The 14,040-nt window shown below is 35.0% G+C and overlaps 1 pseudogene; it reads left to right on the top strand.

The window, feature by feature from the left end:
- Positions 1 to 1,101: 1,101 nt before the first annotated feature.
- Positions 1,102 to 6,391, top strand: LOC114416837 (annotated as a pseudogene).
- The last annotated feature ends 7,649 nt before the right edge of the window (positions 6,392 to 14,040 follow it).

Here is a 14,040-nt window from a genome sequence, read left to right as displayed (position 1 = left end):
TGAGTCTTCACTTCTTTTATACTTGCGAGGATATGATGATAACTTTTTGAATAAAACAAAAAAATAAATGAGTAATTTGAACATGTTAGCCATCATAAGTATTTCACCAATTATTAATTTAACTAATCTGTTTAGTCTTCTTTTTTATTTTATTTTCGAGAAGTCTTATCACCAAGGGTGGACCTAAGAGCACGACGACTAAACTTACCTTACCGTGGTATGATAAAGAGCACACGACGACTAAAATTGAATACAAAAAATTAAGCGAAGTGTTGCTTCTACACGCAATGAATTCTTTACGTAAATTAGGGGTGTACAATATCATTGCCATAATTTAAATGTTTTATGGTAATTAGTTATACTGACCTAAACATAAAGATAATATATATAATAACTTTTCAAATGTTTGATTTATGTGTTGTTCGAAACGATGTGATGGTCAGAATTTATTGGGAATTATCTTAATCATCAATAGATGGGAGAAATGACTGTACAATTCAAATGATGACCGGCAATAGCCTAAAAGAAAAATTAGAAAAATAAACTAAAAAAGGATCCTAGTTGTTATTTTATGCTGGATTGAAATAGTAAAATCGGATAAAATCATTTATTGTGTATTTAGTTGAGTATTTATAACTTAATTTTGCGTTGATTTTGTTTAGTTGTGACTTTGAATTATATCTTCTTCTGAAATGATAAATAGCATTTTGACAAAAAGAATTATATTTGTTTGTTTAATTTTCATAATTAAATTTATTTATAAGAATATATTTATTAAAAATATAACTTTTATGTTAAGATAAATATTTTATATTACAAATTTTATTAATATTTTTTTAGATAAAAAATTTCAAATATAAATTAATCACTTCAATCAAATTTAATTTTTCTGAAAAATATTTTTTTAATATATATATATATATATATATATATATATATATTTCCTCTCGTTGTTTCTTTTGTATAGATTATTGATAGATGTGAAAAACACATTTGGAATTTCTTACAACATTGACCAATTCAGTTATAAGAACGGTTTATATTTAATTTAATATTAAGAAGAAGAAAAAAAGTTAATAATGAACGAACTCAAATGAAAATATGACGTCTGAACAAGTTCATACACGGTTATTTAATTTAGCAAGAATAGCTGGGCACGCTGCTAGCTAGTATTCACTTTTCGTGCTTCAGTATCATCTCAATGAATTATGGCTTCAAACATGAACACAACGAGTGATAACAAGTTGAAAGTAGCCGCTCAAGAAGGAGATATAAACCTTCTCTACACAGTAATTGAGGAGGATCCACAAGTTTTGGAACACAACGATTTAATATCATTTGTTGAGACACCTTTGCATATTGCTTCATCATGTGGTAATATTGGGTTTGCAACTGAGATTATGAGGCTAAAACCATCATTAGCTTGGAAGTTAAATCAACAAGGATTCACACCTATCCATCTTGCTATGCAACACAGCCATAAGAGAATGGTGCATCGCTTAGTAGACATCAACAAAGAATTGGTTCGAGCCAAAGGAAGGGAAGGTCTCACTCCTTTGCATTTTGCAAGTCAAATTGGAGAAATTGACCTTTTGGCTAACTTTCTCTTGGCTTGTCCAGATTCCATTGAAGATGTGACTATTAGAGGTGAGACTGCACTTCATATTGCAGTGAGATATCGACAGTATGAGGCTCTTCAACTCTTGGTTGGATGGCTCAAGGGAACATGCCAGAAGAATGCCATGCAGATAGAAAAAACAATACTGAACTGGAAGGACGAGGAAGGCAACACCATTTTGCACGTTTCTGCACTCATGAATGACTCAAAGGTACCCATCCCCTGTCTGTTTGCAACATAACTTTGATTAAGAGTTTAACTTATATAAGCTGCTAGTGTAAAATATTTAGACATATAATAAGAATTCATCTTATCCTCACGTAATATTAATTATACTTGAATTCACTTTTGATGTTAAATATGTAATAAAAAGTTTTAATAGATCAAAATAGTACTACTATAGGGACTAGAAGTAGATTTAAGCTAATTAATTAATTGAATAATATAGTAAAGTGGTCAAATCTTACTAGATATTTATACAAAAGTATTTGATACTAACAAGACATACAAATTAAACTTTTTAATATAGCATTGCACGGAAATATTTTAGTTAGCAATACAAATTAAATGTTTAATTCTTAGAGGTTTTGCCGTAGAAGTTAATATATAATAACATATCAAATTTAAGGTTTAGGGTTAAATTTTTATTGATGTATAAAATATGTTCGCTAATATACAGTAATTACAATGGACTTAAGTTTGGATATTGTATACAAAGCACTAAAGGTAATTCAAAATAATTCAATTTTACAATAAACTAAACAATTTGGGTTTTAATTCACAGTTTGGAAAAAGGATGTTCAATTACTCGCAAGAAATAGAATCCAAAGAGCAAGAAGTTCACAATTAAAGAGACTAGCAAATAGAAAAGCCTAGGGTTATAATTTCAATCATGCAAAGTGTTACGTTGTTTGATATGTGTACCAATTCAATCAGTGTAATCTTTTGAAAATGTGTATAAGGATGATCTCCACAAGGACTATGTTTGTATCAATCCATTTGTGTAAACCAATTTCTATGCAAAGGATAATTTGATTTTTGGAATAAGAGTGCAGAAATTTAAAGCAAACAATATTCTAAATGACTAATACAAGAGAGACAAATAAGTGAATAGTTTGCGTGCAAAGCTGAGTTTAATGCAGATTTTTGAAAGATATTGGGTGCTTGGCTTTACTAAACTAACTCTGGATACAACACTAATGATTTTTCATCCTTCAATACTAAGTTAAATGTGACTCTAACTCACAAATATACCCTAATCAATATTCCTCTAGTGAAAGGGTATAAATCACTTAACTTAATTCCTAATTCTTTAGTAAGTTAAGCCAAGTGATTTGGATCAAAGAAAGGATTAAAAACAAAGCTAACAAACATCATTCCATCTGGATATGAGTTCATTAGAAGCCTATGAGTTCATTAGAAGCCTTCATTCAATTTTTAGTAGTAAAGCATTTTCCAATGACAATCATACCATAGCACATGCATATGAGTGATCAAATAATAAACAAGACAATAATATAGGAAAAAAGGCAATAACAATGAAATTAAATAACATTAAATAGATAGTAGGAATAATTTCAACAGAATATTTAGTGTATCAAGCCCCAAACAACAGATTTTCTAGTCTCTTATTGTCATGAGAGATACAAAATGTGAAATTGCAAGCAAAAATCGAGAACTAAGGTGGAAGAACAAGAGAGACAAACGTAGGTGAAGCTTCAGCTGCCAACACAAAGCCCTAGGTCGGTATTCCCCTAGGATGAGAGTATTTGCTTTGTCATTTCTGCATAAAGACCAACTCACTTGGCAAGTAGTGCTCGCTTAGTGCATTACAGGAAATTGCAAAATCTTCTCTTGGTAGAATGAACAATTCATTTTGCGAGCATGAACTTGTTGAATGAATTAAAAAAAATCCTTAACTCTTCTTTTCGTAGAGACATTAGTTTGATAAACAAGAAGTCGCTCGTTGAGCAACCTTGAAACACTATCATGGCTCCCAGAATTGTGGCATGTGCCTTCTCTCTGGATGCCTTCCTTGTTGCGGGATTAAACTGGTTCGCTGGCTGAGCGAGTAACAAATTTCTTCAAATCTTCTTCTCTTTCAAATGCATTAAAACTCTACAAAACACAATTAAAAGCTAATAAATTTCCTAACTTCTAACTACATGAAACTAAAACTTAAAAGAACAATAAATCCTAATTAAATGGGATCAAACAAGCAATAAATAAGGAAAATAGTGAGATAATTATTGTGAAAATTAGATGAAACAATAAGTATGCATAACAATTATCACAAAAATTCTCCAATTTCTTATTTCAATTGATTTCTTAATTAATTTTCAATTGTTGACCTTAATTATCTCCAAATAGCTAATAGATTATGATTATGTGTTATTAATAGTCTTTCCCATAATTTAATTCCTATTTGGTCACTTAGGATTCAAATTGAGGAAAGCATAAACACAACGAGAAATATTAAAGGTTATTAATTTAGTCAGAAGCTCACAAAATAGTTTGGCTATTCGCTAATTGTTCTACAATTCTTTCAATCATTAACGAATAAAAGACTAATGTATTAGAGGGATCAATTCTAAATATGTAAATAACAACAGTAGAACAATTCAATTGACTGGTCAATTACAAATTCAATTAATAAGAATTGAGATTTACAAGCACAATTACATCATAACCTAAAAAGGGGAAAAATCAACCAGCCATAGGCATAGAGAGGCAAATTAACAACACCAGAGATACATGAACAATAAAAGAGAGTAAGAAATTTTACAATTCAGAACCCCCGTAAGGTTCTTCACATTCTTTCCTATCCTCAGAAGCTCCCTCAGAGTTACTCACTCAGTGTATTCTAATTTCAAAACAGAGTAAAAGATACAATAACTCTCAGTGTCCTTTTTTTCTATTTATAACCAACTTTGTGACTAAAGGGGTGCAAAGTCCAGCATGGTCATGCTCAGATTAGGACGATCTTGTTGAAAGTGCAAGATTTTTGAAATTTGAATTTGCATGGTGCCTTCATGACAATCGTTGCAGCACACTTGTGTTGTGCATAGCACAACCGTCAGGAGGTGCCTAAATATTCTTTAAGTCATCCTTTTTAGGCTACTTTCCTACTTGTTCCATTCTTGTTACATTGTTAACAAAAAACGTGAGCTTTGCCAAAATAAAACATAAGAGTTAAAGCATTTTGTGGCAAAAAAAACTCACATCCCATCACGCATAAAATATGGCTTAATTATCAATTATCATGTTACATCTATACTAATAATAAAGAAGATATTCCATTTTGGTGTTTACATATTCTAGACAATTTTATCTTTCATCAATTTATTTCTTTTAACAACTGCTCCACTACTTTTTAGTTAGTTACTTTCTTTCTTGCTCTTTTTTTTTAATTTCTAAACCTTTTTTCTTTCTTTTATTTTATTTTTATTTAAAATATACAGAGAGGCAAGGAGTACCTCCCTTCCCCTAGTTATAATTAAGAATATTAACTACTTTCTATTCTAATGATACAATTATCTAAGAAAAAAGAAAATGAATCTCAAGTATTATCTCAATATTTTTTTAATCATAAGAATTGAGTTCCTATATAAGAACTGTTTCCTACAACTACAAGTCGTAGTAGTCACCTCTAATAGTGATCTTGAGTAACTGGTTCTATAAACTTAATAACCTTATAATTAAGATCTCTCATTGGAGATACTCTAATAATTTTCATTTATTTTGGGGTGGGATAGGTGCTTCAATTGTTGCTAAAGACTAAAGTGGATTTGAAGGTCAAGAATTTAGAGAACTCAACAGCACTAGACGTAGCAGCTAGTGCGGAGATAAAGAATGCGCTAGTTAGGGCTGGTGCAAAACATGGTTCATCAGTTACTAATGCTCCCACCCTTGCAGATAAACTAAGATGGAACATCACACTCATGGGAAAAATAATTATATTTGTACTTCGCATTAGAAGGGACATAACAGAGGATCAACGCCAAGCTTTTCTCGTAGTTGCTGCTCTTATTGCAACCGCAACATATCAATCAGCACTGAGTCCCCCTGGTGGAGTTTTTCAGGCTAATGCTGGAAACAACGATAATAATAATGTTAATATCACTTCCCCCAATTCTACGACTATTGCTACGCAAGGAATTAATGCTGGGACTTCTGTCATTTCTGAAGGTGATTTCTTGACCTTGTCAATTCTCAATTCACTTTCTCTTTTGATTTCAACCGTAACAATCTACATTCTCACGCCAAGTGGGATAGTGGGTACTATATTGTTCACGCCAATGTTTTGGTTTGCCTACTGCTATCTCTATTCTATAAGGGTAATATCCCCGACTAATGCTACCAAAAATTTCAATTTGGTTATGCTGTGTTTATTCTCCTCCTTGTACTCGGGGGTAGGGTGGACATTTTCCGTAGTGTGCAAGAGACTTAAGATTCATGAAAAGATGAGGGATATTGGAACAAGGAATAGTACAGGAAGAAATATATGGTAGCGGTAGCATTATTGCTGCAAATTTGACTATCTGTAGTATAGATAGTTCTGTTTGAAATAATAATTATTAGAAAATGAAGTCTCAGAAGATGAAGGGTTGAGTTTCTATACATTAAGAAGCATTATTCTTATGTAAAGTATATTATTCCTTCTTATGTATTTACAAGACATTTACTATTAGTATTATGTCAGCTGTATTTTAATTGAGTATTAATGTAATGGTTATAATAGACTCTATTAAAAATAAAGGACTAATTCATCTAGCATTATTTGTGGCAAAGTAATAGAATCTCTTGTATTTTGCTATAGTTTTCTCTTTATATATAGCATGTATTATATTGGTTTGCCACTGCTATGTCTATTCTATGAAGGTCAGCGAAGTTCCAATTCATCAAGTATGCACCAACATGTTTTTGTTAAAGTAAGAAACTAAAAACTGAACATGAGTGTGGGAATAGAAAGCATAAAAGAAATATCACAACCAGCAAAAAATGGTGGAAGATAGAATTGTATTTTCGTTAGGATTTTTCCAGCATACATAAGTGACTTGTAGTTGCTGAAAATACAAAGTTACAAGCAACACAACGCATCCCATACTGACTTAGCCTAACCACTCCCTTAAAACAAGGTCTTTCATTCAATTTCTCCTACTACATGTTGACTAATACTAACTTATATCAGAAACATAACAACAACATATTTAATACCAAAATACCAAGAAAAGTCTCAATTCTAACACTCCTCGACAGTTTTCTTGTGCACTCCAAGTCTTAATCTTGGCATTTCAAACTTTCCCTTGGAAAGTGCTTTTGTCATTATGTCAGCAATCTGTTCTTCAGAGCTGCAATGCTCCAAGCAATGTTGTTAATGACGGATGGCGGTTCATGGCGGAAAGTAAAAAATCCGCCATAAAAATATGGCGGATGGCGTAGCGGAAAATGGCGGATGTCATGGCGGACAAAAAAAAAACATATATATAAACTCATTGAAATTGAAAAAAACAAAGGATTGCATTCAAATAAACTAAAAAAGTTTCATGAGTTCATACAATAATCAAGTACGAACACCAAATAAACTCATTAAAGAGTTCAAAATAAGAAAATGATAAAAACATAATGCAAAGTGCAAAGTGAAGGTTGAGGCTCTAATCATCTTCTCCAATCCCAACATAATCATCTTCGTTGTTATCATATGGTAATGGAGCATCTCCCTCTTCCCCATCAGACGCCTCAAAATTGACCATGATTTCTTCTTTTTCAGATTCAACATCAATATTCTCCTCAACATCTAGATCCTCATCATTTTCTTGGACTGCTTTTTGCTTCCTTGATGAAGATCCAACAATCATTGCCTGATTTTTAGAAGTTTGGACAGCAGCAACACTTGTTTTTTGCTTTTTTCGCCTAGTATACATCCTACACTCTCCAACCCCCGAAGCCTGATACACAGTTGCCCAATTTAGAGCATCATCATCTTCAAATACCAAATCATTTCCAGCATCATTATCATCATCTTGATCCATCTCTCCCACGAGCCATTCATTGCATACATCAATATCATTAAGAGAAATTGGATCAATTTCATCTCTTGCATTATATCTTTGCTTCAATTGTTGGTTGTATTTGACAAACACCAAATCATGCAACCTCTTGTGCTCAAGCCTATTTCTTTTTTTGGAATGAATCTACAACATAACAAATAAATGTTGATTTCAATCTCAAATATACTCCAAATAAAACTTGATCATCAAAATTAAATAAAATTAAAAAGTATAGTTAGAGTTTTGTCACAATTACTTGCTCAAACACACTCCAATTTCTTTCACATCCTGAAGCACTGCAAGTCAAACTCAAAATCTTAATAGCTAGCTTCTGCAAATTTGGAGTTTGTGACCCAAACATTCGCCACCAATATGCTGCAATACCAATTACCAACCAAGAGCATAACTTAGAATTCTGAATTATAAAACTAATACATAAAAAAAATAGTATGATAAAAGTTTCTTACTAGGAGAATGGGTTTTCCTTTGAGCCATTGCAAAGTCGGAACCAAAGTGGTCAGCACCAATCTTGTAAAGATGCAACTCGGTTAGAATTTTTTGTTGCACATCAAATTATGGAATCAACTTCTTAATGCACTCAAACAAACCATTGGTGACCTCAAAATCAAACTCCAAGTCAGTGTTGTCATAAAAGAACTCTGGATTTAAGAAGTGGGCAGCTGCATGCAATGGCCTATGAAGCTGACAATTCCATCTTTTATCAATGATTGCAAACACATCTTTGTACTTGCTTTCATTGTTGTTGAAAGACTTGATAATTGTTTCTTTTGCCTTGTCCATTGCTTCATAAATATAGCCCATGGCTGGTTTCCTTTCACCATCCACAAGACGAAGCACTTTCACAAGTGGAGCCATGACTTTAAGAGTGTAAACCACACTATTCCAAAAAGAAGGCATGAGCACTACCTTTGCAGCTTCTTTTCCCTTAGGCTCCTTATAGCTTGTTCAAGGTCCATTCATCAGAAGTAAACATTTTTCTAATATTGGCTTTCTCTTTGTGAAGCCTTTCCAAGGTTAGATAAGAAGTGGCAAATCTAGTAATAGCATGTCTCACCAATTCCCTCTTGTTTGTAAAATTTCTCAACAAACTTAAGGTACTAGAATGGGCATAGATAAACTCAACTAGATTAATTGCCCTTCTAATTGTCTTCGTTATCAAGGGAAGCTTCCCAATATCTTTAAGCATCAAATCAATACAATGAGCTGCACAAGGAGTCCAATAAATATGTTTCCTTTTCTCCTCCAACAACTTACCCGCTAAAACATAGTTGCTTCCATTATCGGTTACAACTTGAACAACATTCTCTTCTCCAACTTCCTCCACAATGGCATCAAGCAACTCAAAAAGCTTTTCACCTGTCTTTACAAAATCAGAGCCATCAACAGACTTCAAAAACATGGTACCAGCTTGAGAGTTAATCAAAAAATTAATGATGCATCTTTGTTTCCGATCAGTCCATGCATCGGACATAATAGTACAACCATACTTGACCCATTGCTCCCTATGGCCTTTCATCAAATTTTCAGTATATTCAACTTCCTTCTTCAAGAGTGGAACTCTGATGTCATGATAGCTAGGAATGGGCAAATGTGGCCCATATTGACCAATGGCTACAACCATTTTCTCAAAGCTTTTCAATTTAATGAGGTTGAATGACAAACCTGCTTGGTACCAAAAGCGAGCAATATGTTGATGCACCTTCAATACTTCATTCTTATCCATTGACTCTCTTATGTTCATTTGCCTCAGCATCTCCATTTTTCTCCGATTGATTGCATTTTCTGGATTCTTACAAAATTTGTCCATTGGTCCTTTTTTAGTCCCACACTTTGTCTTTGCACTTGCAGCAGCATTACAAGAGTCCGCAAACTCATCTTCTTCACTTCCATCACATCCAATCGGTTCACCAAATTCAAAGTCTTATATTTGCCATATTACCACTGCCAGAAGTACTGTAAGTGGTCCCACTTTTTTTTGTAGCCATATATTCCTTCAACTCTTCGACTACATTTGGGGGAGTTTTCTTGCAAGCTGCAACGTTGCCCGACTTCCCAATCAGGTGTTGTTTGGCTCGGGTTATTCCTCCCTTAGTGATTTTTCCACAGAAATTACAAACAATGGTGTTTGTATCTCCTTCCACTAGTGAATGGCAATATTTCCAGCCTGGGTCTGCCTTATTTTTCCTCGTTGCACTTGCAGTAGCAGCATCGGATGATGGTTCAGCCATTTAAAAGAGGTCTGAACAGGAAAAAAAATTGTAGTGTCAAATACGAAAAAAAGGGACTGTTAACAGTAAAAAGGGGTGTCAAATAGCAAAAGGAAAAAAAAGCTGTAGACAGAAAAATGGGGTGTCAAACAGCAAAAAGCCCAAAACAAAATTAAAAAAAAAGCAGGTCTGACCCGCGTCTTCTTCTTCTTCTTCGTGACTTCGTCTTCTTCCTTCGCGGGTCTTCTTCTTCGTGCGTTGCCGGGGCTCGTCGCTGTCGTTCGTACGTTGCCGGGGCTCGTCGCGATGCGTGCGCGTGCGAACTGCGGGAAGGGGTGGTGTCGCGGCGACGGTTGGGTGGTGTCGCGGCGGCGGCTGGGAGTTACGCAGGCAGAGAAGGTTTTGAAGGTAAGCTTTTGGAGGGACGCAGGTAGGCTGAAGGCAAGCTTTTGGAGTCTTTTATTTAATGAATAACCGGGTAGGGTTGGGTCGGGTCGGCCCAACTCCTACCGCGGACAAAAACCCACCAAATTCCGCCATTTCTGCCACCCCGCCACGACCGCCATGGTGCCGCCATCCCAAACCCGCAACGCCACCGCTATTCGGTGGCGTTTTTTCGAAAATCCGCCACGGAAAACCGCCATGGCGCCACCATGGCCGCCATTTAACAACACTGGCTCCAAGCTGATTTCTCTTGACTTCACAACTTCTCTAATGGCATGAAACTTCACCTTGATGTGCTTAGTTCTTCCATGCTGGACAGGATTGTTGGCAATACAAATGGCTGACTTATTGTCCACCCAAATGACAATAGCTCCATCTTGAATTTGACCCGCATCTAACAGAATCTTCCTTAGCCAAATAGCTTGATTTGCTGCAGCTGCAGTTGAAATATACTCAGCTTCTACTGAGGATTGGGCCACAATATCTTGCTTGAATTCCATGAAAAAAGCAGCACTGCCAAATGAGAAAGCATAACCAGAGGTGCTCTTAGCTTCATCTACACTTCTTGCCCAGTCACTATTGCATATCCTTGAAGTTCTCCACTTTAAGTTTTTAAAAAATACAAACCATAATCAGTTGTACCTCTTATATACCTCAAAACTCTCTTTGCAGCACGAAAATGAACTTGACTAGGTGAATGCATGAATCTAGAAAGCAAGCTTGCAACAAACATAATGTCTGGTCTTGTTGCTGACAGATACAACAAACTACCAATTATACTTCTATAAACAAAATCATCTGCTTTATCAATACCATCGTTCATTGATAACTTTTCATTCACAACAATTGGAGTGGCAATAGGCTTGCATTGCTCCATGCAAAACTTCAATATCACCAAAGCATATTTCTTTTGTGAAATGAAGATCCCGTCATTAAATTGAGAAATCTCCATTCTAAGAAAATACTTAATTTCACCCAAGTCAGTCATTTCAAATTCTTTTTCCATGTCCTTTATTTCACCTAAGTCAGTCATTTTTCCACTTCTTCACGTATAAGGTGGCTTCATTTTCACTTCTTCTAAAGCCCTTTTTCAAAAGATAACTATCAATCCTGCTATACCAAGCTCTTGGAGCCTGTTTTAGGCCATAAAGAGCTTTTTGAAGTTTGTAGATTTTATCTTCACTTCCCGAAACTTAAACCTTCAGGTTGATCAACATATATGTCTTCATCAAGCAGGTCATTCAAGAAAGCTGATTTTACATCAAAATGATAGATTTTCCAGCCATGTTTTGCTGCCATAGAAATCATTAATCTGATCGTATCATGCCTCACAACTGATGCAAAAGTATCTGAAAAATCAACGCGTGGCTGCTATGAATAACCTTTTAGCACCAATCTAGCCTTAAGTTTGTTTATAGAACCGTCAGGATTGAGCTTAGTTCTGTAAACCCACTTTACAACAATCACATTTTTATTACTTGGTCTATCAACACCAAGTCTGATTTTTTTCTATCATCTTCATCTCCTCCTGCATGGTAGCTCTCCAATTCTCAAATTCAGCAGCTTCATCATACCTTTTTGGCTCTAATGCAGCAACATTGCATCTAGCATAAACATCTTTCAAAGATCTTGTACCTCTCATTGGAAAATCAGTGTCGCTGTCATAGTTTTCTACTTCGTCATCAAAATTCAGTTCTTGCAAATTGTCTTCTCCAAGTAGCCTTTTACTTGAGCCTTCAGCTTGACATTTCTCACAATTCCATCTGGAAACTTCATCAAACTTCACATCTCTGCTGACCATAAGTTTTTTTTTTTTGTCTCCAAATTGTACACTCGTATCCTTTGGAGTTATTACTATACCCTAAAAAGAGGCCAACTTCTGATTTGTGATCCAACTTATCCTTTTTTACTGTTGGAACATGACTGCAGCACACACAACCCAATATTCTAAGTGCTCCACCAAAGGCTTCCTTTCAAACCATGCTTCAAATGGTGTTTTGTCATTCAAGGCTTTGGTAGGCAGCAAATTCTGCAACTAAACTAAGGTATTTACAGCCTTAGCCCAAAAACTCTTAGGAAGACCTTTCTCAAAAAGCAAGCACCAAGTCATTTCCATCATTGTCATGTTTTTCCTTTCACTCACTCCATTTGTTGAGGAGTGTAAGGAACGATGAATTGATGCTGAATTCCTTCTTGTTCACAAAAGTTTTTAAAATTCCCCTGTATACTCAGTCCCATATTCAGATCTGAGCTTTTTAATTTGACATCCAACCTCATTTTCAACCATAGGCTTGAACTTCTGAAATGGAGGAGCTGCTTCTGACTTTTGCTTTAGAAAAAACACCCAACTTATCCTTGTAAAATCATCTATAAATAGCAGAAAATAAATCTTTCAGTTGCACAAGGCTCTTCATATTTGAAGAGTATCCTATGACACTTTGACATGACATAGACACTGACAGAAACTTGTCTTCTCTTTTCTTGACAAAAGTATGACATGTTGGAGACAAGTATATTTTCTTACCATCAAACCTTGGATGTAACTGGTCACATATACCCATCTCAACTAGATCTTGACGAGTATTCAAACCATCCTTTGTCTTGCCTTGAATTTTAAGAAGCATGCCAATGACACTATCACACACATTTTTCTCCAAATGATAACATCGATACAATGTCTGACATCTAGATCGGATCAGTATGGAAGATCAAACAATATCAACCTCTTCTTCCATATGCAAGTTTTACTTGTTGGCTTCTTTTGGGTCTTTCCAAATATAGTATTGATGTCCTCAACCCGCTCAAGAACCTACTCACCAGTTAACGGTATCGGTGCACTTTCATGCTCTGGTTTCCATTAAAAGCTTTTTTCAATCGCCGGTAAGGGTGATAAGGTTTCAGAAAATGTCGATGTCGAGTGTATATCGTTTTTCTTCCATGTTTTAGTTGTTCATAGCTTGCATGATGACCCTTAACACTATATCCACTCAAATTCATGTATGTTGCAAAGTCATTAATGGTATAAAATAGCATTGTAAGCAACTTGAATGTCTCATTTCGATACCCATCAAACATGACAATCCCCTCATCCCACAACTTTGTCAAGTCTTCAATCAAGGGACTGAGATAAACATCAATCATGTATTTTCACTTCATGTACAACTAAGGAGGCAAGTTGTAAATTACTTGCAAAATAGGCCACGAACTATGCTTAGTACTTAAACTACCATAGGGATTCATTCCATCAGTGGCAAGTCCAAGCCTAAGATTTCTTGCCTCTTTGTCAAAATCTGGACACAAATGATTAATCTTCTTCCACTGGGAGGAATTAGTCGGGTGACAGAGCATTCCATCGCAGTTTCTCCTATTTGCATGTCATGTAAGGTCTTTTGCGTCATCTCTATTAGTAAATAGATACTTAAACCTTTGAATGATTAAAAGATACCATAACACCTTTGTTGGGGGGCCTTTTTGTGTGCTTTCGTTACTACTACACTCGTCATCATCCTTCATCGTGATATCCCAAACCTGGGGTAATTATGCATTTCTTCAAACTCATGTTTGTATAGTATGCAATCGTTAAGGCATGCATGAATTTTTGGATATTGCATACACATCGAACACAATATCTTTTTCATCTGATAATAACTTTTTGGAAACGTGTTTTCCTTTGGAAGCATATCCTGCACTACCTGAAGCA

This window comes from Glycine soja, chromosome 6 (assembly GCF_004193775.1).
Source record: "Glycine soja cultivar W05 chromosome 6, ASM419377v2, whole genome shotgun sequence".
Classification (NCBI taxonomy): Eukaryota; Viridiplantae; Streptophyta; class Magnoliopsida; order Fabales; family Fabaceae; genus Glycine; species Glycine soja.
The sequence above is the reverse complement of the archived record's forward strand: the minus strand, read 5'-3'. Positions and strand labels throughout refer to the sequence as shown.